At 44.0% G+C, this 27,438-nt stretch overlaps 1 protein-coding gene across 2 annotated transcripts in view; it reads left to right on the top strand.

Annotated features, from left to right (window-relative positions):
* The first annotated feature begins 228 nt into the window (after positions 1 to 228).
* The window catches only part of MACC1 (MET transcriptional regulator MACC1), a 66,767-nt gene continuing 39,557 nt past the window's right edge, over positions 229 to 27,438 (top strand). For both annotated transcript variants that reach the window (XM_032766304.2, XM_032766294.2), the window contains exon 1: positions 229 to 355. The gene's annotated coding sequence lies outside the window, so the exon portion shown is untranslated. The remainder of the gene's footprint in view (positions 356 to 27,438) is intronic.

Below are 27,438 nucleotides of genomic sequence, written 5' to 3'. Positions count from 1 at the left end.
ACTTACTTCTTTCTCTCCCTCCCTAAGGTGAAACTCCAGCAGCCAGACCTGCTCTCCTGGTTTCAGGTATAATCAGAAATAAACTGAAAGCAATTATGGGTAATGTAGTTTCTGCTGTCCCCATAATCTGTTTAAACAGGGGGTGCTAAGCAGCAGAAGGACCGCAAGTCCCAGAAGGCATTGCTCACAAGCCCTGAGAGACACAAGGTGTGTGCGGTTCAGCTAACCTAACCCTGTCGTAGTGACATTCTTCAAAGCCAGCACGGAAATGGGCGCGCTTTATACATTGCAAACCTCCCTAACAATGTCATAATTTGGACCTGAATGAAAGCAGTTGCTGCTTGTTTCCATAACAGTAAGTGTTTTGCTTTTTCTAAAAAAATTAACTTCGTTATTGTTATTTCTATTTTAAATGCAGTGAGGTGCTTGGATATTAGGGTGGGAAGAGACTGAGAACCTAGAAAGATGCATGAAAATACTGGGGGAAGATGAGGCAATTTCATAAACCAATGTGTTATAGGAAACTGTTCTGCCTTCATGAATCCAATGGAGTAAAGTCATTACTCATTTGTTAGCCTTTTAATAGTCATAGCCAAAGTCCACTGGAGTCAATGGAAAGACTCCTGTTGGCTTCAATAGGCTTTGGATTACAAGTGGTTTTCAAACTTTTTGTATTGGTGACTACTTTCACGCAGCAAGCCTCTAAGTTTTAATCCCCATATAAATTAAAAATGGGGTGGTGGTGAGGATTTAATTTAAGGGGGGCTCAGGACTGTCAGCCCCACAGAGCTGACAGTTTGCAACCTCCCACGTAACCACCTCCCCCCCTGCCCCCTTTTGAGAACTTTTAGTTACAAATCTGAGTCAAAGAATCATCCCAGAATCACACTGATTAGAAACAAAACAAAATCTCAGAGGCCAAAAGGATGGCAGTAAAGAAAATGTATAGATGTGAACATTAAGGAAAGGAAAAAAGCTAAAATATCCTAAATATCCTCAAGAGTAAAGAAGGAAAACACTGACAGAAAATGAAGGGATATTTGCATAACTAAAACATTATGAGTAGAGCTGGTAAAAGTTTCTGATTTCAATGAAAAACTAGGGGGAGAGGTAAAATCAATTTTTCCATAAAACATTTTGACCAACTATAGAGTCTGTCAAAAATTAATAACAAAATTTGAAAGTTTGAATTTTGTTGAAAATACTAAATAATATGAACAATTTTATTTTTTTGTTTTGACCAGCTTTCATTATGAAATATTGAACAGCAATATGCATTTTGCCTCCCAAATATTTCTAGAACTAAATACCCTATCTTTAGTGGATTTTAGGAAGATAGTCTGATATCTAATATCTTGTCCTTCACAACAGCCAGTGACAGATACTCCTGTGGAAGGTGTAAAACTCTCATGTTCTACCGAATTGCACAGCATTGAACCATGGGGGAAGCATTGGGGGGAGTTAATAGGGATGCTAAGAGCTAGTAATCATTTTGCTTTAGGATATAAAATACTATTTCCCTGAGCAACATTAAAAAATGGACTGGCACTGTGGGTATTTACCACAGTGATATCCTGTGGCACTGTGTTAACAAGGCTAATTATATATTGGATTCAAAGTCCTATTATCTATTTAAATGTGTTGTCTTTTAAAGTTTAATGTTCTATTGTCCTTTATTAATGGAAAGGTAAATGGGAGCATTTGACTGACTTTTTACTCTGCCATTCACATGTCTGTATAATTCTCTGTCATATCTCCTCTCCTTTTTCCACACCAAACAGTAGTTCAAATTCCCGGAAGGAGTACATTGGCTCATCCTGGTATAAATTCTTGCATTGATCTCTGTGGTCAAACCTCCACCCTTGAACTTCAAGGGTCCACAAGGTGGGGAAATATAAGGAGCTCACCCAGTAACAAAAAATGGATGTCACTGACTGAAAAGACGCTTGATCAGGCCTGAGCAGTCAGCCAGACCACCTAGTCAGCAGCTCTGCAGAGAATTTTCCATCAGCAGAGTTCTTGTGGAGCACCAGTAGGAATTCAAGCTATTTCCTATAATGGATAACACAGAGGGAGGAGGGAAAAAGACAACTTCCACCCCCCCACGCACTCCCAGAGTGGATCTCCCTTGAGATGCATGGAGCTCTTACTGTCATGAGTAAGGTTACAAGTATGTCACAGAGGTCATGGATCCCCCACAGCTCCCAGCCCTGCAGGGCATGGGGGATACACTCTCCCAGCTTGACAGCTCCCACTCTTCAGGGCTGGGGGGATCCTCCAGAGCTCCCTAGCTGCTGCCAGGGGGAGACCCCACAGATCCCAGCTACAGCGGGGGACCCCTGAGCTCCTAGCCCTGCAGAGCAGCTAGAGATCCACCCCCAGCTCCTAGCCCTGCGGTCAGGTGTCCCTTCCAGCCACTGGGTAGGAGCAGGGGGCTGCAGCTCTCTGCCCTTGCATGCTGTGGGGCAGGGTGCTGGACCCTCTTTCCTCCCCATTTTGTCATGGATGTTTTTAGTAAAAGTCAGAACAGGTCACGGCTTCTGTTAATTTTTGTTTATTGCTCGTGATCTGGCCACAACTTTCATTAAAAACATCTATGTGCACATCTCTTTAAAATATCTCCTGACATGGAAACCCCCTTCCCTCCGCTCTCATCCTTTTTCTTATATGCCTCTTTATTTTTTCTACTTTGGCTGTGCATTTTCTGAGGTGTCCTTCCCAGAAACTGAACTCTACAGTGAAATAGGGCTATACATCAATTTGTCTACAGTAATGGCTCTAAAGTATTTTCCTTATTATTTTTTGTCCACTTTCTAATACAGCCTAACATCTTATTCACTTACACATTGAGCAAATACCCTCATTAAATTGCTCATAATGATGTTTTGACATTTCCTGAGACATTGCAGTTCATTCAGAATCCATCGGTGTGTATCAGTAATTTAATTTGTTGTTTTCAAAAGTGCCTTTCCAAGCACTTATCTGCTGTGAATTTAATCTTCTGTGTTGCCCAGTTACCTAGTTGTGTTAGGCCCTTCTGAATTACTCACCTCTTTTTGAGATTTAATTAACCTAAATAATTTGAGTCATCATTAAATATGGCCATCTCACTTCTCTCTTCGTCTTCCAGAGTTTAAAAATATATGCATGTTATAAATAGATGTAGATACATCACGTAACAAGCCCAGGTGCTGGGGCACTCTACTGTAAATAGAATTTCTTAAGATAAAACAAGGCCCAGAATCATTAAATGTCAGGAGTTTCCCCAAAGTATCACTCCACTATAGGATCCTCTTAAAACACAAAGGGCTGAATTTTCAGGTGAGCTGGAACAGGTCCCACCTCTCACATCCAGGATTTTAGGAGGAACTAAGGTCTGGATCAGCCCCTGGCACAAGTGGGAGCAGACGTGGGGCTGCTCCAAGCTGCACCAGCATGTAATGGCTCCAAAGGACCTGTTTTGCTGATTAGACTGGGGGTGGGGGAGATGAAGGTTGGACAGAAGGGGACTAGAGGGGGGCTGAGGGAGAGCTGGGGCAGAACTAAAGAGGGCTAAGGGAGGCGCAGGGAAGCTATGTGGGAGCAGGTGAATGGGAGAGCTGCTCCATTGTTACCCTGATCCACCGCACTCAGCCCTGTTTCAGGCCCCTGCAGGCCCTCCCCCAGTTCCCTGTCGATCCCCTCCAGCTCTGCTTCCATCCCTATTCCCCCAGCTCTGGACCAAACCTCCACCAGGCTCCACTCCAGCTCCCTTCCCCCGCTCAGCAGCTCTGATCCAGATCCCCAACTCTGCCCAGTTCTGTTCCAACCCCCTAATCACCCAGCTCTGATTTAGCCCCCTCAAATTGCCCCTCTGCCAACCCTCCGCCCATGCAAAGCAGCTGATACCTTTATCTTGTGCTCCATCTCTATGGATGCCCCTGTGTCCAGGTTGCCTCCCACTCCTGCTCATCCCCCATTGCTGTGATCCCCAAGACGCATTCTCTGGCTGGAGGGGGGCCCTATTCTCAGCCTCTCCCTGCCCTGGGGGACCAGTGAGCTATGCGCTCCCTGGCAGCCCCTCTGGTAGGACCCCCAATAACCTCACGGTCTCTGGCATGACTGCACCACTTGCACCATTGTAGTTCACCACTGTTTAACTACTCCTTGCACCACCGGAGGATTTATCAGCCATCCTGTATAGTGAAGATTGATGAAAAGAAATAATTCACGTTCTCTGTAGCCTCCATATCTTCACTGATTGTTCCCTACTCTCTGGTGATCTAAGAGGTGCTGAAAGCCTGAGTTTTTGCTTATCTGTAATTGAGAATTCCTCTTGCCTCCTTAATATCCATTTTACAGTGACCCTGTCACTTCACTTGTGTTCTTCAGTTTTATTTTATAGTTTTTAAAATATTGAACCTTTTTTCAGTTCTTATGTATCCCTCGCTACTGAGGTATCCAAACACCTAATAAGCTTTAACGTACTTATCCTCACAACATCACTGTGAGGGAGGGAAATGCTATCGTCCTCATTTTATCCTGAGAGCAGGGGTAAAATGGAGATGGACTCAGGAGATTTCGAGTCAATCCCTGGCTCTGCCACAAACTTCCTGGGTGACTCTGGGCAAGGTATTTAATCTCTGCATGCCTCAGTCCCAGGGAGTACATGGACATATAACACTTTCCTGCCGCCAAAGGAAGATGAGGGTGAATTCATTAATGTTTGTGAGAGGCTCAGGCACTTCAGTGATAGGAGTCTAATAAATACTTACAAAGATACATTATCTACGCTGCCTTGGTTTGCCTCAAACTCTGAACAGGAAGGGACCATTTTAAGTTAAATTTGTGTATTACCTTTTAGCTCACACTGTAAACAACAGTGCCTGTCCACTAGGAACTAACTGTATTGAGGCAACCCACTCATTTCATAGACCACAGAACAGCTCTCACAACAGTGTTATCGTTTAACACTTGGAAAAGCACTATATACACATGAAAATTATTAGCATTACCATATTATTAATTCAACTTTGCGTCACTATTGATATGGGCTAGAATCAACCCTCTTTCTACCAGTGAAAAGCTCTATGTCCTCGTGACAGCCCCCTGACTCTCCCAATACCAAACCTTTGGATATTTTTCAAGGGCAATACATTTATATAAACATTCCAGCATCAGCAGCGCTGAAGCCTGCACAAGATTATATAATTAAGGGGAAACAGTTTCACCCATGGACTAATAATTTAGAGAAAAATTATCAAGGAGTGCTTTTTAAAAACAAACAAACAAACAAACAAACATACATGATCTCCTCCAACACCAAACATCTGAGCATGAGAGAGGAGCAGGGTGGCTGAACTCATCACAATACGTGCATCTATACCCAATGATCCATTAGTCCAAATTTAATAGTATTTCTCTAAAGGCAGTTGTTGGACAAGGCTTGGAGTCTAGAACCCTTTATTTTATTCACAGAAATTGGTACAGTTCAGATAGCGCAAGCTGCCCGACCACATCCAGGGATCAAAGTTCAGTGATCTGAAGGAGAACAGATTTAATCTCTATGCTCAGAGAATCCTCCTCCTCCCTACTGAGATTTTTGAGTCTGGTTTGGTGACCTGTTAGAAATGAGTTAGCGGTCTCAAACAGCCATCACGCTGAAACTGAAGTCAAGCAGCCAGACAGATGTGAAAACCTCATTTCCAATTTTCCAGTCCACTCACCCAGTTACTCTAATAGAAGAGCTTTACAGCCACATAATAGGAAACAAGTTCAGATTTTAATCTATTTAAAAAAATACCACCTGGCCTCCTACAGTCAGAGGTGAAAGTAAGCTGGTACGGGCCAGTACGGAGGACCGGTAAGAAAAGGAGACTGACTGAGGGAGGGAGAGAAGCTTGCTCCCTGCATAAGAATAGTTTAAACTCAGCTGTTCCCTGACGGTTCAGCCCCCAGGGCTAGGTTTCTGGCATCCTTGTTAATTTCACTCACAGTAACTGGGGGGAGGGGGTTGAGGGGAAGGTGTGTTTGACCATGGCAGGGGCAGTCCTTTTCTGCCCCCGGGATGAGGGGATCTCTCCAATACTAATATACAGAACAAATACAAGCATTTGGCTGCATAGCTTAAATCCAGAGCTAATAAAAGCAGGTGGAAGGGGAAAACTCACTGTCACATTGGTTTCTTGGCTCCTTCCTCCCCCTCCTCCAGCCAGGCTGCAGACAAGTTTCTGCGTTCTTTCCCCCCCGGCCCAGAAGAGGTTCTTCTCTAGGCTATAGCTTGCAGTAGGGACACTGGCTGAGATGCCTGCTGCAGCTGCCTGCAAAAGAACAGTTTAAGCTCAGCTCTTCCCTGTGCAGTTCAGTGCCCAGAGTTAGGAGCCGTTTCTGGCATCTTTGTTAATTTCACTCCCGGTTGTTGTTGGGTGTGTGTGACCACGGCAGGGGCAGTTCTTTTCTGTCCTCGGGACGAGGGGATCTCCTAAACACAATCAAATTCAGGAACCATTTCCAAGTTCAAATCTATCCTATTCCCTCCCCAGCAGAGGATCATGGTTGTGATGTCCAAATTGCTTGCAGATTATCTTTGAAATGTTACTGTTTAAAAAAAAAAAAAAACACAAAAACATGAAGAACATGGTAGAAAGATGTGTCATGATGATTAGGGTTTATTTTGGGCAAAGCAATTTTTCTAAAGCAACTAAAGATTCACAGGGAAAGCAAATAGCCCCCATAGACAAAACCACAAAGGGACTGGAGGGGAAAACTGAATATTCAGGGAAATTATTGTGCCTCCTTTGAAAGAGGAGGATTCATTCCAATCCACCCTCTTTATATATTGATTTAAACACCTGAAATGTCCTTAGGACATCGGGTGCAATCTCAGATCTCTTTTTGTTTTGTCCTGCCTGCAGAGTGCAGAGGCTGAAATTGACAAAACTTTCTCCTAACTATCTTTTATATTTCATGAAGGCTATTCCAGTTGTCTTTCATTCACCCCTGACTTCCCTCCCCCGCCCCCATCTCCCTCCCTGGCTGGCTGGCTGTGGTTTTTGCCTTGGTTACTTACTCTTTGGCAGACCTTGCCTGGTCAGTGACAGACTGCAGCTGCATTGTTTGTGACACATTCATACACATACATACAGTCAGAGGTGAAAGTAAGCCGGTCTGGTCCGGCGTACCGGCAAGAGCCAGTATGCTGTGCTGGACCGCATCAACTTCCACGGCAGGGATTGAAAGGGCTCTGGGCTGCCCGCAGCTGCTAGCACCCCTGAGCCATTTAAATCCTGGCCACAGCTGAGATTTAAAGGGCTCAGAGCCCCAGAGCCCTTTGAATCCCTGCCGCAACTGGGATTTAAAGGGCTCAGAGCTCCCCGCAGCTGCGGGCAGCCCAAAACTCTTTGAATCCTGACCATGGCTCTGGCGGCTGGGCTGGGGCCAGGATTTAAAGGGCTCCAGGCTTCCCTCAGCGGCCCTTTAAATCCCTGCCCCAGCCCCACAAAGCTCAGGGTTCCCCCTGGTGGCCAGAACCCCGGGCCCTTTAATTTGCCCCTGAGCCCCAGGGGTCTCCCAGCCACCTCTGCAGCTGGGAGACCCTGGTTGATTTAAAGACCCTGGGTCTCCCAGCCACAGCTTGTTCCCCAAGGCCTTTAAATCTTGAGAGGCCACACCTCTTCTGGATGAGGCCATGCCCCCTCAGGACTCCAGCAGTACCGGTAAGTCCTGTAAATTACTTTCACCCCTGCCTACAGTGGGACAATTATGCTTTCGTTGAGGGTGTTTCCAGTTTCTTTTGGGCAGTTGAGGGTTGCCTGCACCTTTAAATGAGCTCTGGTATGGCTGCTGGCTAAATTCAGGCAGAAGAGCGTAGCTAACCTGGAAGGGGATAAGGCATTTCCTCTGTAAATCTACTCCCTGGAGTTCTCCTATGTAGTGACTACCATTTCTAATGAAGCCACAGCCCTGTGGGTAGTAGAGAATGCTAAACTCAGTATTCAATTTGCATGCCAATGGGAGGCACTCTTTTCTTAAAGAGTAAACTTTTGAATCATATTTAAATTCCAATGGCCACACTTTAAAAATCAATCCTTTATTTCAAAGGAAGTTTTGAGACCCAAAGAATGACAACCTATTTATGGCTGAACCAACCTCTTTGATAGGGAAGTTCTATATCCAGTTATCAAATACACTCTTTACAAGCCACAAAGAATTCTCTTTAGTACAGGTTTCTTTTCTGTATGCTGCATTTTGCCTGACGCAAACAAGCAACCAGCAGGTTTAAGCTGAATTCTTTATTCAAGCAAATGCATAAATGCACAGATCCACCATCTTGATTGATTTGTCACTCCAGATCCCTTCCCCAAGCTCCAGCTAATGTTTTCAAGCACATATTGTATCTATTGAGTCCTGCTCTATTCAAGTAGCACTGGCTATCTTCTTACAGAGTGCCAGACACTGCAGAATTTAGATGCCATACAACAGATATGTATGATACAAAGCAACATGATTATAGGTTTGCTTTTAAAAACTGTCTCTTATTTTATTTTTAATCAGTAATACTCAAAGTGCTTTACAAATTGGATTTTGTTTGCTAACTTGCACTGAAAATATTTTGAATTTCTAAAAGATTGATTAGCAGTATTATAAGTGATAGTACAAATATGCTGGATAATATTCTCCATGGGATGTAATATGTAACAGCTCACCTAGACATGAATCATATGAGAATTTGAAAGGCACTTCCAGGTTTAAAAAAAAAATGAAGTCATTTTAAAAAATAAGTTTCCCAGTGATAACCGCATGGGAAGTAGCATTTTCTTTGATCTATTAGTCAAATACACGTGTGTTTGCTTCTATTTATTTTTTGGCAAAGCCTGTGCTAAGGCACGGGGAGTTTTTGATGTAGCAAAAGGCTGGTTCTATTACAAAACAATGTTATTTTGAGTTTCCAGCTGATGCAATAGACTTGTTTAGTTTAGCCTGCAAGTAATTGCCTGCTTTGCTAGACGTAGCATTGCCTGCAAGTAATTGCCTGCACAATGCTAAACATAGCATTGTGCTCATGGCAGTGAAGGTGGCAGCTTAAGCTAGCCATCTGAATGCGTACCCTGGGTGTGAGACGGGACTGTAGTGGGACAGCTAGTCCAAGACATCTCCCACACTGCAGTAGGCGCAGTGCTATTATTAGCAGGCTAGCTCAAGTAAAGTTGGGGCATGTACATCTCCCAGAGCTGGGAATTACATCTGTCAGTTGCCATGTAGGTTCATCCTAAGACACAGTCCTGGCTCCAGTGAGTCTGCAATCTGCATGGATGAAAAGGAATTTTCTTCCACAGCACATTTGTAGGACTTGGGGGTGACGGGTTGGGAGAAGGTGCTAAATAGTGTCTTGCCTTTCTCTCTAGACAGGCAAATCTGTCAAGATCAGCTGAGTGTACCCTACCCAATTAACTATTTGTAGCTCAGAACTATGTAGATGTACCATTTGTATGTGTTTGTACAGGACTCAATGAGGCCCTGATCCTGGTAGGAATGTTATTCTTGGGGTTAAAGTACTGGACTTGAACTCAAGAGAGCTGTGCTCAATTCTTAGCTCAGCCACAGATTTCTTGAGTGGTCTTGAACATGTCATTTGGGGTCAGATTTTGATGGTGCTCAGCATCCACTTCTCTTCTTCTCAGTTTAGGGACTGTAGCAAAATGGCTACCCAACACACCCCCTACTGGCTCGATGGGGCACTGCAGCAAGTTTTGCCCCTGTTCCCCCCACTGTCGTTCAGCCCACTCCAGGCATAGCAGTGTTCTGGCCTGCCAGACAGACCACATTATAAAGTCCTGCCCCTTTCAGGGCCATGGAGTCCTTTATCAAAGTCCAACAGAAATACTCAAAACAACTGAATCTTCAGCCCAGCTGGGCTAAGCAGGCTTCCTCTTCCTCAGAAGCATGCCTTGAGTGCTAGAGTTTGTCTCCGTGCCTAGTCCCAGGCGCCTAAGCCTCAAACAACCCAATTGTCCAGGGCCTGGCACACTTCTCTGCTCACTCAGGGCTTCAGCCACACTGCTACTCCCCAGGCTTCCTGCCTCCAGTCAGGCTCCCAGCTCATCCTGGAAGTAACCTACCTGCTTTTCTCTCCTTGCCTCATCTCAGCCTGCTTCCAAAGAGAGACCATGTCCCACCTCTTCTCTTCTCTCCCACTGAGCTCACCCAGCTCTTTATGAGACAAGCCCCTTCTTTTCCACAGCTGCATCTAATAATTAAGTTCAGCCAGCTGATCTCCAGCCAGTCAGGATTAGCTTTGGGAGTGTATGGGGGTGGGCAGTAGTTGATCTATCACAGGCTGACCCTTTAAGGGCCTAAATGGGAACAGAGCCCTTTTGAAATGAGGCTATTAATCTGTGCCTCAGTTTCTCATCTGTAAAATAGGGATAATAATCCCTTTCTCCCACTCTTTATCTATTTAGATTGTTAGCTCTTTGGGTCATGGGCTGTCTCTCATTGTGTTTTTGTACAGCACTAATCACTGTGGGGTTCCTCTTTCATTTGAGACACTTGCAATACAAATACATAACAAAATATCCTGATTGGGTTTTGTGGACAATACCTCAATACAAATAAAAAATAAAATCGCTTAAAGTCTACAGATGAAGAATGGATGTCTTTCTGCATGGTATGCTTTAGTTCAACTTTGATTGAGGAATTAGTGGGTGAAATTCTAGGGCCTGAGTTCTACTAGAGGAAAGATGAAGATTATTAGGTTTTTGTTTAGATTTAAAAATCTATCAATAAAATCATAGTTAGTGTTGAATTCAGTCCTGCTGATGGAACAGGAGTTAATACGGTTTAGTATTTAATCCCATTATTATATAGGCAATTGTCCTTTGATTTTTCTTTCAAATCTCAGTAATGTGAATTTTGATGCATTAGTATGAATTAAAAAATTAGTAGAAGGAATATTACACTAGATGATATCAGAGACACCCCTGAATTGGAACCCTGGGTCTGAAACCCCTTGAGCTTTGGGGAAGGGATCTCAATCCAAGCTTTGAAGGCCTTTAAACAAATTTGAATCTGGACTGATGCTGGTATTTTGTTGGTTGGATAAGAAAACAAAGAAAATATCACTTTATCCAGGTTTCTGCTTTAGGGCCCAATGAGTCTCTCCATTTTCAAGAGTGGAAGGGACAAAATTGGGTGCATCAGAGGGAGCAGGGCAAAAGTGGGAGGAGGAAATGCCCACCTTCATATCATGCTTGACGTTTTCACTCAGCCCATGGGAACACCTTTGCAAATCCCCATCTATGGAGTTAAGGATTTGTGGTTAAGAGGGGGGTGAACCAAGGATTGGAAAGGTCTGGACTGCAGGAATATTTTTGTCTACAGCATTGTCCCCCATTACAGGCCTGACTCTATTCCCCTCCACACTGTGGTGTCTCATCTAATGTGTGAACCCTCATCATGAAGGGATGGGTCAGAGGCAACAGCTAGTAGGGCCTTCATGGAAGCACGGCTCCTGAATGAGCCAGGCAAGTAAGGCAGCTGGGAAGCAGTGTAGAGTGGTGAAGATCCATGCCGAAGGCTCTGAAGTTCCTCAGTTTCTCAAGATTCATGCAGATCTTAGGACATCAGCAGGCTTAGAAGACTGAATCTTTTGCCAATTCACTGGGCAAATCATGTCCCTCCCATGATCTGGAGAAAACTGAGTATGTGGATAAATTGGAGAGAGTTCAGGGATGAGTCATGAGAATGATTAAAGGATTAGAAAATATGCCTGCTAGTGATAGACTTAAATATCTCAATCTATTAGGTTTAACAAAGAGAAGGTTAAGGGCTGACTTTATTACAGTCTATAAGTATCTAGATGGGGAAAAAATATATAACAACAGCCTCTTCATTCTAGTAGAGAAAGGCATAACACAATCCAATGGCTGGAATTTGAATCTAGAAAAATTCAGACTGGAAAGGAGTGTAAATTTTTAACAGTCAGCGTAATTAACCACTGGAACAATTCATGAAGGGTTGTGGTGGATTCTCCATCGCTGACAATTTTAAAATCAAGACTGAATGTTTAATCTGGAAGGTCTGCTCTAGGAATTATTTTGGGGAAGTTCTATGGCCTGTGTTCTACAGGAGGTCAGACTAGATGATCACAGCAGTGCCTTCTGGCCTCAGAATCCATGAAGACTCTCACTTTTTTCCCCTGTGCAGGTAATTCAGGCATAGGGTAGAATTTAAGCCTTAGAGATTTTGTACTGATCTCTAAATTCCATTGAGATAAAAAAGTAATCTATCTGCATGGACAGGGTTGATTCAGTGTACTGAATACTGAAAGAAACAGAGACAAGTTCTGCTCTCCTTTACTACTGGTGAGTCTCCACTAATGTCAATAGAGTTAATGTGAATTTGCACCACTGTGACAGAACAGAATCTGACCTCGTATCTAATTCTGCATTTTCATGTTATAACAAATTCTACAGTTAATCTATATACTGTGTGTATAAGTAGGAATAACTGCAATGTAAAATAACTTTGCAAAGATATTTCTAGCCTAGATTATCTGAAAACATTAATAGTTGGCTTGTGTGTTTCCATTAAATAAGGACAAAGATATTTTGACATGGTGTCTCTGATGGCTTGCTTACTAATGCTCCATGTTTCTGAAGCCAAGGGCCTAGTTATAACATGGTGACATAAAATATTAAATCAAATTATAACTCAGAACATTACATCCTCAACCTTTTATGGGCAGAGCTAAGTTTCTTTCACCGTATTGAAGCATCTATATGGCCTATAGACATGTGATCTTAATAGCTTTAACACTTTAAACTAGGTCAGGCCTCGTCAATACTTGGATGAGAAACCTCCAAGAAAAACCCATGATGCTTGCAGAGTAAGAATCCTGCCTAGCCTTCAGCTGGAGTAATTACATTCTGCCTGAGATTTCATTATAATAGTATTCTTCTTCACTACTCATCTTAAAGAGTTGTGTAATGTTTGTGTGTGCTGTTATATAGTAATAGCTCTTCTATCCTCCATCCACTGGAGGATCTTGTGATTTGCAAATATCCATCAGTTTAGCTTCATAGCTCCCCTGCAAGGTAGGAAGACATGCCCATTGTAAGTGACTTGTCCATGATAATGAACTGTTACAGGGTGTCTGGCCCTTCCAAAGGGAGATAAATCACCCCTTCTGTGATGCAGCTGATTTACCTCCCCAGGTGGACTGGAGAGAGAGAAGCAAGTCATGTGATTGGAAGTTGTGACTAAACCAGGCCTCTGAGGGGATAGAAAAGCAGATGCCAGTAGATAGTCAAAAGGGGTGGAACTGCTGAATGAAGCTGCAGGGAGAGTCTCCTGCAGAGGTCCCCAAGAAAGGGAATTGTGATGGGGAAGATGCAGCTGAAAGTTTTTTGTTTTCCGTTTGGGTAGAAGGCAGAGCAGGCCTTGCATCTTCTCCAGCTGCTCAGAGAGCAGGAGGAGACAGTACCTAGGGAAGGAGTGGCTGTGCCCAGTTTATGTCTGTATATGGAAGACGCTCTCTTTGTTTTGGAACTTTGTTTTAATAAAATCAGATCCCAAGAAGGGCTGTTATTGGAGTTGTGAAAGCTTTCTATGTGCTTTTTTTTTTAATAAACCAAGAGAGGAAACTGAGGCAGTGTGTTGAAGAATGACCAATGGCCACAAGAGGGGGTGTATATGAGAGGCAGCCAACCCTTTTTACACACACACAGTCTGTGGCAAAGTCAGGGATACAACAGAGGACTCCTGACACTCAAGTTGGTCGGAAACATTTTCAGTGGAACAGTTTTTGGTTGAAAACTACCATTTTGTTCTGATGTTGTTTAGATTCATTTGATATCAAAACCTTAATTTTATTAATTGTATATGTTATATTTAATATCTATATAATATTTAATATAAAGGTTTAAACAAACGGAAATGAAACATTTCAATGGTTCCAAATAAAAAAATGTTCAGAAGGTTTGTTTCTTGGCATATTTCAAAATATTAGTTTTTCATTCTAACTGGGAGCAATTGCCTCCACCCTCCCTTCCCACCACCACCTCAACTGTTGGAATCTCCCACAAAACAGAAATTTGAGTTCCCAACCAGCTTTTCCCAACAAGGTTAATCCTCACCTCAAATCAAAAAACAATTATACTGAGCTTAAGTGGCTGCTGCATTTCACCCTAGAGGTGGCTGTGTCTCCGTGCTGGGTGTTTTGGGATACTTCGGGATGTGCTACACTGGTACTTTTATGGTGTAACAAATAAACTAGTCCAGCCAAGGTGCTGCATCCTCTTCAAAGACCTAATCCTGCAAGGTAATGAGCACCTTCAATGCCTACTTCCTGCAAGAGGCACTGAACTTCTTGAAGGATGAGGCACCAGCAATTTTGGTTCCTGGTTTTCAGGAGACTGCTCTACCTGTGAAGATGGATTTACTGTGCCAATGTCTTGATATAGCGCAGGACTGTCTAGAGTTGATAAAAAGCTGGAGAACAGATACTAAAAATCCAGTGACTACGCTTAAGAGTTACTGATCTGCAGCCCTCATCTTCTGCTTGAGAGGCAGTAATTTCGGTCATGATGAAAAACCGCTCACATATTTTGAATCAAGGGTTATAAACCACAGCATGCTGAACCTGGCTCCTGAGAATTCACGGCACAGTTATTCATAGAGTCTAAGGCCAGAAGGGATCATCTAGTCTGACCTGTTATTTGAAATGCTGATTCACACAGCAGTTTGGGGGGAAGCTTACTAATGTTTTTGGCCCACCCCAAACTTCTCAAACTCCTGTCCAGTGAAGTCACATCACTATGCACTATCTCAGTTGTAGGAGTGTGGGGATGGTCAGCCAGATGATTCATTGGGAACTCACTTCATCCCAATCGAACTGTCTCATTTTAATCACAAAAGGAGGCTATATTGCTGCCACCATAATATTCCTTCTATTATTATTATTATTTATTTTTTTTTACTGTGTGGGTGAAATGAATGAGTGCAATCCATCTCACTCTGCCACTTCACTGGTTCCATCTGCTTCCTCCCTCACAGTATTACCTCCCCTCCAGCATGCAATTGCTCTCTTACTTTCACTGTGTGTGAAAAAAGGAAGAAAGAAAGGGGGTTACAAGGACCGTGAGGCCCTGCTGCTCCTTACTTCTCCAAAGCCGGCTGCACACGAATTGGCTGGGGAAAAAGAGAACCAGAACTTCCTCCCAGGCTGGTGACACAGAAAGAAGCTGGGAAGGGGGAGGGAGGTGAAGCTTCCTTGTTCAGAGAGGAATCTGCTGCTGCATGCAGTGGGTGCCAGCAGGTGTCACAGCTGAACAACTGCTGCTCTGTCAGCTACTTTTGTTCTCCTATAGCCTGCTGAACTCACTAGAGGGGCTCAACAGAGCCCAGGGAGGAAGATTCGGCAGCAGGGAAGCAGGGGAAGAATGGGGTTAGGACATCAGTATGGATGTGTAGGAGCATGTGGGTGGCCAGGGTTGTTAGGAATAGAGTGATCTCTGCATGGGGTGGGAGTGGGAGCACTCAGGAAGGACTGGGCCAATCACGGATAAAATCAAGAGCATAACAATGGCTTGAAGAGGGGGAAGGCATGTCACTCAAACTGTTTTTGGTGCTACAGAGCCAGACCTGCCATGCAGACAGCTTCCCCAAGCACCTCATCATATGAACCACAGGAGGCTTGTCATACCGGCACTGCTAGCTTTGATGTGAAACATCATCCAGAGGAAGGGGTGTCACTGGGGTTCACTGCTAAGTGGTTTCACTGGAGGGCACAGATAACTCCCTGCCCACACACACACACTTCATGAGGACATTGGGGTGCAGGAACATGGGGGGAATGAGGGTAGGTATAGCATAGGGATGTGAGGGAAGGGGAAAATTGGGGATGTAGTGCCAAGAATATCCCTCCGTTGCTGCTCCCATTTAATGCTCCCCCATTATAGCCCCTTCATAACTGCTGCATATAATTAGATAAGATGGGACATGAAGAACTGTACAGAATGATGAATGGTATGGAGAAGATAAGTCAGGTCCTGCCAATTCCCTCTCTTCATCATGTTTGAACAAGAGGTCAGTCAATGAAACAGGAAGGCAACAACACTAAAAATTGTACTATATATTTTTTGAAAACCAAAAGAGTTCACCCTCCTGGAACTCCTTACTGCTAGATACCATTGAGGCCAAGGTCTTAGTAAGATTCAAAACAGGACTGGAGGTTCTCATATGGAGAATGAGAACATCCACAATCAGATTAGGGAGGATATTTTAAAAATATAATAAGGGCTATGAGCCCTTTGTATCTCAGGATATAAAACTACACTAAAAGACAGAGAAACTTCCCATTTGGGCAGGTGTGTCCCTAATTGGCACAGCAGGATTTTTTGCCTTTCCACTGAAATATTCAGTACTAGCTGTGATGAGAGATAGAACACTGTGACTGGGTGACTCACTGGTCTGATCTAATGTAATTCCTATTCCTGTGAATGTGCGCTGAAAAAGCCGTATTTTAATGAGAAGCAGAGAGCCAGTTGTCACCTTAGTTTAGTAGGAACAGACCAAAGTTGTGAGCAGTGCTTCTGGAAGTAAGTAGTTAAAAGCAGGATTCAGAGATTTCACATGTTTTTCATTAAGAGACAGATTGGCCATTTAACATGAATCTTGTATGACAGAGAGAAGCAGATCATTGCATGTCTAAAGCTTGTATAATTGCTACATGAAGAAAACACTGCTACATAATGATGGCTCTGATTTTGGTTTATAGAAAAATAACATGGATAGTTGCATTTGCTTTTCATCCTCACCTAGCTTTGCCACTAAGAATTCCATTTTTTTATTCCCGTCCTCCCCAACTGCATTTTCAGCAAAGTGTGTCAAAAATAATAGCTTTTAACTTATGAAGTTTAATTTTTCTAGTAGCAAAACAACTGGATAATCGGTCAGTCCTTTTATTAACAACATGTAGGCAGGTCTTCCAAAGGAAGCCAAGTTTCATTATCAGAGAAGAGCCACAACCAAGCATCAGGCATCAGTATAATTGACATTCAGAGGAATAAACAAAATGCTTGATTTGGGGGTAAAACTGGGGGTAAAACTGTACAAAAGAGTCACGGGGATAAGAGTTCTCATTTTGATACTGTGCAGAGTCTGTACTTCCAAAATATCAGTGATAAGAGGACTTTTAAACAAGGTCTTCAGCTGAAACAGATCTACACACACAAACAGGCATTTTCTTTCCTGGAAAATACTATCACTGTCAGTCACATACAATAACTTGCACTGTAACTTCTCCCCTGAGTCCATCAAGCACTCAGTGTACTATTAGAGTGATACATATCACATGGCTGCATTGGGGAATTATATACTACGTTGTTTTCTTCTACAGTTAGGGGCATCATCATTTTAAACTGATGTCAGGTAAGGGCCAGAGGATTCTATGTGCCAAAAGCTTGAATTCCCCTTCCATATTTAAGGGCACTACACTCCTGTCGAAGATGATTTTTCGACTGATGACATGTGATCGCATGTTGGGTGTTCTTCCTTCCCACAAATGTGCCCTCTCAAGTATCACCTCCCCACAATCCATCAGATTTTCCAGAAGAGATTGAAGGAGTGCTTGCCTGGGGCACATTTTTCTTCCTCCCCACATTCAACTGTGATTTTGTCTTGGCTTGTTTATTCAGTGACAGCCTCTTGGGAGCCTGACTGACACAGCCTCAGAGCTGCCAGACCTAATCCTTGTGTCTCAGCCACTGATTTAACTCTGCATTTGAGTAGAAGACCAACACCAGACTGAGGTACAGGGCACTACATATCCCCAGAGTTCACTGGTCCTCCTTCTTCCTGGGAAATATTCCTCATCTGGTACAGAGGCACACGGGACAGAAGGAATTCACAGACACCTAGATGTGAGTCCTGCTGTTCTTTCCTGAGCAATCACACTGGAGGAGCAGCCCAACCATGCCAGCTACCCTGACTGCCTGTTCTGTCCCTCCCTTTAGCAAGCCTGGGATGCCACCAATGCACAATCAGGTGAAAAAAGCGTGGTTGAGACCTATCATGCTAACCACATGGCATTGCACCAGGGTGGATTTGCTCCAGGATTTACACTGCATTACATGTCTATGTGTGTCAGGTGTACGTAGCTGCAATATCTTCCTACGTCAGGCTACCATCTCTTTACATGACAGCTGACATGTCAGTTCAGTGGCATGTCTGGAATCCACCATGCTGGAAAGCTCAAGGCTATGTTCCATCATGAAAACTGTTGCATGTTAGGCCCAACCCTTGGCTGTGGCAGCTGTATGCTAGCACAGCATGCTGCACAAGTGTGCAATGCATCCAACTTTAATAAAGACATATACAAATCATAGTAGTAATGCAAGGGTTAAAACCCAGATCTAAAAATGCACTAAGTTATATTATCTTTAGTGTTTTAAATTAAAATTGCCTGAAATGGGCAGTGCGTGACGGAAGCAGTACCCTATATATAGAAGTGAATTCCATGTCACCTTCTCCGCCACTCCAAATGCTGTCCTGGCAATGACACAAGGGAAGTGTAATTCTTTAAGATGATTGCTATTCGTGCATCGGTGGGCTGGCAGGAATGTTTTAATGCTGAAATAGTCAAGACTTTTTGGTCTGATATGAGCAGTTAAATTACAAAGGTAATTATGTTTATGACTATGCAGCTCAGTGGCGTGCATAAATGTCAATCCCCTGTGAAGGACTAGCTTACTGCTCAACCCAAGTTTGTCTTTGTTTGGAAAATGTTATAGTCTTACCCTTTGGGGGCTTTTGTAAATCACACCAGATGAACTGATGAGTGGTAGGGAATTGTATAGTTTCTCCTGCCAAAATCCAGCCTCCAGCTTCCCTCTTAATTTTGGGGACCTATAAATATAAAGGATAATCTCATCATTCAGTGTTTTTAAAAAGCCTTTAGCTCTTTTCTTTGAAAAGTCAGCTTTGAGGATGTCAGTCGCTACTCCTGATACTGTGTCACTATTTTTTCTTTTAAGACCACAGTTTATTTATGGGGGTCCACTGAGAGCCATCCAGAGTTTGCCTTTGGCACCAGCATGAGTCTCTTTCTGGGAAGAGTGCAGATCAATTCACAGTTGGGAAGGGTGGTACTGTCCAAGCTGAGCTGATGGCACTAGGGCTGCCTCAGGCTCCCTATCCCCTGGTTGCTTGCAGGTGAACTAACCTCTCTCCTGTACAGCTAATATGGTCTCAGGGTACAGCTTACAGTTGTGAGAATAAGGCCTTGGCTACACTTGCAAGTTGCAGCGCCGGTGATGAGGTTACAGCGCTGCAACTCACTCGCTGTCCACACTTACAAAGCCCAGCCAGCTCTGCAACTCCCTGGCTGCAGCGCTGGCTGTACTCCTGCTCGGCTTCGGGTGTAGCGAATCCAGCGCTGGTGATGCAGCGCTGCTCATCAGTGGGACACTAACCAGCGCTGTAAATGGCCTCCAGATATTAGAGTATCCAGCTACCTTTTCAGCCTCTCTGGTCATCGTTTCGCACTCCACTCCCTGGGCTCAGGTGACCCGCCTTTAAATGCCCGGAATTTTAATCCCCTCCTGTTGCTCAGCCAGGCGTGGGGCAACAATCAATCATCAATCACTGACCATGCCTCCGCACCCAAACGAGCCCGCATGGACCAATGCCGAGCTGCAGGACCTCATCAGTGTTTGGGGTAGGAAGCTGCAGTCACAGCTGCGCTCCAGCCGTAAACTATGATCACTATGCCAGATATCAAAGTCCATGCAGCATAGGGCCATGACCGTGCTGTGCAGTGCAGAGTTAAAAAAAGGAGCTGTGGATGCCTATTGCAAAGCAGGTGAGGGAAACCGGTCCGTTAGTGCTGCCCCACGACCTGCCGTTTAACAACGAGCTGGATGCGATACTTGGTGTGACCCACTGCAATCCCGAGACGACATGGACACTTCAGAGCCAGGAGAGGAGGGGAGTGTAGAGGAAACGAGAGTGAGACATGGGAGACACCCTGGAGTCCAGGAGCATGCAGCCAGGAGCCTTCAGCAGCAGCAGCCAGGAAGAAGCTAGCCATTCGCAGCCGCTGAACTTGGTAGTGAAAACGCAGAGGACACTGTTCCTGGTAAGAAGTTTTTATGTAAGGATGGAAATGTTTTGGAGGAGGGAGTTGTTAGGCTGCCTGCAAGCATGCTAGATGTGGAATAGCCCATTGATTTGGTCTATCACGTCGTGGTAATCGCCCTCTGTAATCTCTGCCAAAGTTTCAGCCAGAGCGTGGGCAATGCGCTTCCGTAAGTTTTAGGAGACCACCGTGGTCTCTGTCCAGTCAGGCAACGCGTCCGCGCCACTGTGCCGTGAGTGGAGACATTGCTGCACACAGGCAAGCTACATAGGGACCAGGCGGAAGCCACATAGCTGTAGAAGACCCTCCCGCTCTTCCCAGGTGACACAGAGCAGCGAGAATATCTGGGAGGATAAATCCTGTGGAAAATGCAGGATACAATCAGTGCAGTATCCTCCTAGCTGTTCTTTGCTTTCCCCAATGCACAGAAACCCAAGTGACCCAGAGTCCAGCAGCCCCCCTTCCAGGTGAGCCGTGTGCAAGGTGCTCCCAGGAGTAATGCGTCAGATGAGGTGTAGGTTCATGCAATCTCCCTAGCTGCTACCTGCTTTCCCCAATGCACAGAAACCCCAGTGATCCCTGAGGTACTCACATCTCTTGATGCTGTGCTGTGGCCTCGGGTGCTACGCTCACTATGTGTAAATGATGCTACAAATAGTCTACAAACCCCTTGAGTGTGATTATAAACAATGGAGCCTCTGTAGTAAGTGTTCTATCTCTCTGTTTTTTAAGGTTCTTGAACCGACTGCATTTTCACGACTTCTGAGAGTTCAGAGTTACGGCGAACCAAGAAAGTAAAGAAGAGCTAGTGAAAGCAGTTATGAATCTGTATTCCAAGATAAGAGGCTGCAGGAATGAGGAAAGAAAGCAGGAAAAAAGAACGGGCTAAGAACAGAAAGGAATTGGCTGTCAAGAGACGCACAAACCGGCTGAAGCGTCCTGAAGCGCCAAACGGACTGTATGCAGTCAATGGTAGCCTGCAGCAAGCACTATGCTTTCTTCCCCCCATCCAAAGCTCTCTCATTGTGTCCCACTGTTTCCTAAACCCCTTCTCCAGCATCCTGTTCTTACCACCACCAGCTGCCAACACCTGTACGTTCACCTACCAGCCCTGACAACTACGACCTTACCCTATGCACTCACCCCCATCACCATGCATCATATAATCTGAAGTGCCAGCACTGCACGACACTCCAGGCAGCACATATTCAAACCTCTAACTGTACAGTTCAGCACCCTCCTCCCCTGCCGTTTCTGTACTGGATTTTAAAAAGGATTTCTTGTCTTTTAAACAGTTTTTATTATATACAGAAAGTGAACATACTGTTACCACAAGGAAAAGCAGGCATGCAATATTGTAACCACTGCACATCACTCCTGTGCAAGGCACCAAACATTACGTTGGCTTCAGCCTCAAATGCTCCCTTAAGCATCCCTAATCCGTGAACCGTGCTGGGCCTCTCTATTAGCCCTGCTCTCTGGCTGTGCAAATACAGCTCCAGCGCTAGACACTCGGAGGTCCATTCGCCCCGAATGTTTCACCCTTCCCTTCACAAAATATGGAGGTACAGCACGCGATATAACCGCAGGATGCGCTTTCCCCAAGTCTAGCTTCCCGTAAAAACCTCCAGCGCGCTTTTAAACGCCAAAAGTATACTCCACAGTCATTCTCACCAGCTCAGCCTGTAGTTGAACCGGTCCTTGCTCCTCAAGTTTCCCTGTAGATGGTTCATGAGCCAAGGCATTAACGGGTAAGCGGGGTCTCCAAGGATCACAATGGCATTCGACATCACCCACTTGATTTCTGGTTGGAAAAAAGTCCCAGCCTGCAGCTTCCTGAACAGCCACTGTTCGAAAGATGCGTGCATCAGCACCTTTCCAGCCAGCCTGTGTAATGTCAGTATGAAATGCCCGTGATCAACAAGCGCCTGGAAACCATAGAGAAATACCCTTCCAATTAATGTACTCGATGCCTGTGGTGGGCCAGAATAGATATGCATCCCATCTATCGCCCCTCTGCAGTTGAACCACATGTGCAAGCCATCAGAAGTCTGCACATTCCCCACAAGCGCTTCTTCTTAGCGGATGCGATTAATGCCCTGCAAACTTGCATCACGACTATTCCAATGGTCAACTTCCACTCCAAACTGGTTCGCGACTGATCTTAGCTGTCTGGAGTTGCCAGCTTCCAGACTGCAATAGCCACGCGCTTCTCCACTGACAGGGCAGCTCTCGTCTCGTGTCCTTGCGCGCAGGTGGGGCGAGTCAGCCACCAAAGTCCATGAAATGCTTTTCTCATCCGAAGTTGCATGCACTGCTGTACTCCATACTTGCAGGACAAATTCCCACACTCAAGTCTTGTTTCCCGAGCGCCAAAGCGCGTTCCCATGCTGACTGAGCACGTCGTTACTGCACAAGAAATTTAGTTCAGGCGCGTCCCAAATCATTTCATCGTCTGATCCTCACTTCATATTGGAGCTGAAGGAATAGCTCAACTGCAAACGATGATGTATTGGCAACAGCATCAGCACAGTCTCAGCAGCTCGGTCCATTTCTATCAGAAATCAATCGCGAACTATCAATGGACCAAATGGCTGCAAAGGGAAGCAATGCACCACTGGGCGTTGGGACAGGAAGCGGAATGACCCGCACCCTTCCGTCCCCTTCCCACAACCCACAGTGCCGAAATGGGACGAGGTGCCCTGTGGGATAGCTGCCCACAATGCACCACTCCCAACGGTGCTGCAACTGCTGCAAATGTGGCCACACTGCAGCGCTGGTCCTACACAGCTGTAACTCCCAGCGCTGCACATTTCCGAGTGTAGCCAAGCCCTCAGTGTGGTTTAGTGGACTAAGTGAGTAACATAGGAAGGGACTCCTGCTCTCTAATCCTGACTTCCTTTGTGGCTTTAGTCTATTTATTTAACCTTTCTACCTATGTTTGTTTCCCCATCTTTAAAATGGGAACAATACTTACCTGCCTCACAGGGGTAACTGTGCCAAGCAGTTAACCTTCCACACAATTGCTAACATTGACTAGAATTCAATGAAACCCTCCATTGGCTGAGATCCTCGCAGCCTCCATTCCTCCAGCTTGTTTGGAGAATTATCCTGTGGATACATTTGTTTTTCATGTTCAGGGACCTTAGGACAAGCACCAGGATTCCACTTCTCTTGTACAAGGCAGCAGAGGTCTGTCTCTTTACATTTGTCTACAGCATGTCACAACAGTATCTGAACACTTTACTACAGCGTCACAGCACCCCCTCTTACGTAAAATGAATCTTAAATGTGAGGGAGTGACACACAGAATCACATCTCTGGCCTTTCCCCGAATCCAAAGGCTAACTTTCCTTGTAGGAATGGGATCTTGGTGGGTAGGAGTTTGCTTGGTTTGGTTATGGGAAAGGGAGACAATTCTCACTAAGAGAAGAAGACTCATCTACCCATCTAAAGTACAGTGAGGCTTGTTATGCCTGCTGTTGAAACTTATGAGGAAGGCTCACATACAAGCCAAGGAGAGTCACACCTTGATAAACTTGTGGTGTTTGCTATTCTGCTAATTAAAAATAGTGACACATTATTGCAATGAAAAAGAACAGGAGTACTCCTGTTCTTTTTGCTGATACAGACTAACACGGCTGCTACTCTGAAACCTGTCATTATTGCGACCAATGTTTAATGTTGGTCTATTTTCAACAATTTCAGGCTGTTTTGGTGATGTTCAGTAAATGGCATTCTGGGAGAATCAATGATAAACTTGTGGTGTTTGCTATTCTGCTAATTAAAAAAAGCAAACACGACTATTCCAGCCGCTTTAATTTACCTGTTAATTGGCTCTAAATAGCAAGGATACAGTTCTTCACTCACACTGCTATGCAATGTGAATGTCAATGTAGATTATTTTTTACATGACTGAGAAAAAAGTGCACCTCAACATTTTATCCAAGCCCCTCTCCCCAGCAATATTGACAATTAACTACACTTTTTTTTAGGTTGCTGCATAGCTGTGTTCCAGAATCCAAGCTTTCATTTAGCATAAATTAAATCTCTAGCCCCTAAGTTTAGGAAGACATTCTTCTAAATGCTAAACAGTGGAACTGATGCAGAGGTATTTGCCTGAGTCTGCCTAAAGCCTAAAATGCAAGCTCTGATAGAAGTGTGAATTGCCCCATTATTCCCAATAAGGCAATACATTACCATCAGAAATCTCAACTTCAAGTAGCCATCTGTGAAATAGTTAATGTAGGAACATGAAGCTAATATGCTTTTCCATTGTTGGATGTGGTGGCAGCTATTGAGGTAGGGAGCAGTGGCTGTAGGTGCTGTGTAGGATTGATGGTATGGGGAAATGTGGAATTCAAATCACACTATACTCTCACATTCAGAGTCACCTCTTCCTCTGCTCAAAATGGAGAGCAAAAGTAAAGAGGCAGTATCTCCCTAATACTAAAAGCCTAAACTTTGTCCTGTGCACCAGGCTGGGGAAGTAGATGATATAGTCTTCACATCTGTCACTGAACAGTTTTGTTTGCTGTTTGTCTGTGATGTTATGTCCATGGTGTTAGATGTAGTGTTATGATTTAGTTAAGTAGTGAAAGGGTTAATAAATTAAAATCTTACAGTATGTGCACAGCAACTAGTTGGATTCCATGTGAGTTACTGTGTTCCCTGGTATCTCTAGCCTGGAACAACAGAAGTGACACATTATTGCAATGAAAAAGAACAGGAGTACTCCTGTTCTTTTTGCTGATACAGACTAACACGGCTGCTACTCTGAAACCTGTCATTATTGCGACCAATGTTTAATTTGGACCTGTGCTTGATTTTTGAAGACAGACCTGTGCTGTCAAGCAATCCCATAGCTGCTGAAGAAGCATGTTGACTCCCAAGACCAGTAGAGTACTCTTTGGATTTCTTTTCTTCCATATATAATAGAAGTTAAGCATTAAAAGAAATCAATACCCAATATATATAGCCAGTATGAAGCCATTACATTTACATCTCAGTGGATAGATCTAATGCCTGGGGCTGCCCATGAGCACTGTCATTCCCAGAAGTAATTAGAAGCTTATCAAGGAGGTTTGATAGCCAGGCCTTCATTCACCCCTAGGTGATGACTGAAGTGAGTCAGCCCTGTCTCTGTAATCTTTGGTTGCTTGTCATGTCTCTGCACATGCCCAGATCCTCCCCCCTATTAAAGAGGTCATGGATCTTTTAGAATGGTGGGGAGATAAACCAACATGCTGATACATAGTATAATGTTCTGAAAAGAGTTACTACAGGAAAGTGTTGCTGTGATGCAATCTGCTTTTGAAAGAAGGCCAAACAGAGTTAAGTTTGAATAAAAGGCAGGATTCTAGTACCTTGCTGTTCTAGAATGTTGATTTTTAAGATACTGATTGTGACTCTCAAATACACTATGGGGCCTCTCAAGTGAATGTACTCTGTGTAGTTTTAGATGCAGAGTCAGTGATTGGGGTGGGGGAGGAGGGAGCTATTTTTTCCTTTATCACCAGTATTTTAACCCTGGCAGGACATATTGTCTTTGGTAGCAATAATTCTGAAGAACACCGTTTAGTTTAAAAGGATTCAAAGATTTGTAGAAGCAGAACATCTTACAAAACACCATGTGCTGAACAAGCTATCTCTTTCTGAGTTCTCTAGAATTTCATGAACTTTTTACTTTGGGAATATTCTCTCTTCCTTTTAATGCATTTTTCTTCCCTCAGCTGTTACATAGTAAGAATTTTGGAAGCCCTACCAGCTCCTTATTCAAGTCTTTTATGAGTCTGGTGATACCTTACTGTTAGAGCTAAAATTGTATCACCTACCAATGTGTCTTTTGCCTTCATACAGTACAAAACCATTTTCCCTGGCTATCTCTCAGGTTCTCTCACCAATCACTTGCATGGTTAATCTCACCCCAACCTCCACATTTCAGTTCCTGCCCAGTACACACCACCTGCCAACACAAATAGTTCTCTGCACCATTCACTTTGTATCGACAGTGAAATGCTTAGCTCTCATTGCTTGCTACACATGACCTATTCTATACAGTGGGATGTCAGCCCCTTCCCCTCCTGCTCCCTCTACTCCAGCCCGGTTTGTTTTTGTCTCCTCTGGCTCCCTCACTCAGCATTCATTCCTGCACTGTCTCATCTCTCTCTCTCGCCTCACCACCCTGTTGATGACCAATAACATGGTTAAATCACAAAACTGTCTCAGTGCATTATCGCAGTGAACTCTTTATAGAAAGCTCGATATAGCCCCTTACTTTTGAAAGGAGTCTTTTTCCTTCTGAGTGCCTGTTTTACAGTCTTCATACTAGTCTAGTCGTGAGTAATAAAGGCATCTCATGGATATTTTAAGAAGATCCCAAAGGGAATCTTTAGGGAATGGCTTGTTCCATTTGCAGTTTTTACTAGCGTTATAAACAGTCTGTATGTGATACTATTGTCAGATCCATGATGTCAACATACTCTCACTGTGCATCATCTTCCCAGGCTTTTGTTTTAGGATGTGTGGAATTTACAGCAATTAGCCACTGTGCATCTGTCTGATTTGTGGTGATGTGTTTTGCTCTTCATTTATTTGGCTCTTAAACTTGTATTTGGACAAGTAACTCACAGCTAAGGCTGAAATGTTTAATACTGATTTTTATTTCTCTACGATAGACCAAGTACATTTAGACCAATTTATATTTGCATGTGTAAATGAATGGATAAATATGCTAATGCTTCTAAACATTGCACTGTCTGTAGTTGCTTGTAGTTTTTCTGTGCTGCTTATTTTGGGTTAGCTTGTGAAGTCCTTATTCAAGAAGTGCTCATGAATACTTACTCACCCATGTAAGATATTGACAATCTGGCCCCTTAGTGAATAAGTCCTGGAGCTAACAAAATTATAAAATTAAAGTATTTTATGTCGTTAGAACATTTTGGGGCACAGATATTGTACAGCAAAAATTAATACACATTGATAAATCTCTGGCCACGTCTACACTACGGGATAATATTGAATTAGCTAAAATCGGTTTTATAAAACTGATATTATAAATTCGATTTCATGCGGCCACACTAGGCTCAGTAATTCGGCGTTGTGCGTCCATGGTCCGAGGCTAACGTCGATTTCTGAAGTGTTGCATTTTGGGTAGCTCTTCCGTAGCTATCCCATAATTCCCGCAGTCTCCCCCGCCCCTTGGAATTCTGGGTTGTATCATTATTGTCGCGGGTGGTTCTGGGTAAATGTCGTCGCATTTCCTTCCCGGAAAACATCAAGCTGACAATTCCTTTCACGCCGTTTTTCCTGGAATTGCCTGC

This window comes from Chelonoidis abingdonii, chromosome 2 (assembly GCF_003597395.2).
Source record: "Chelonoidis abingdonii isolate Lonesome George chromosome 2, CheloAbing_2.0, whole genome shotgun sequence".
Classification (NCBI taxonomy): domain Eukaryota; kingdom Metazoa; phylum Chordata; order Testudines; family Testudinidae; genus Chelonoidis; species Chelonoidis abingdonii.
The sequence above is the reverse complement of the archived record's forward strand: the minus strand, read 5'-3'. Positions and strand labels throughout refer to the sequence as shown.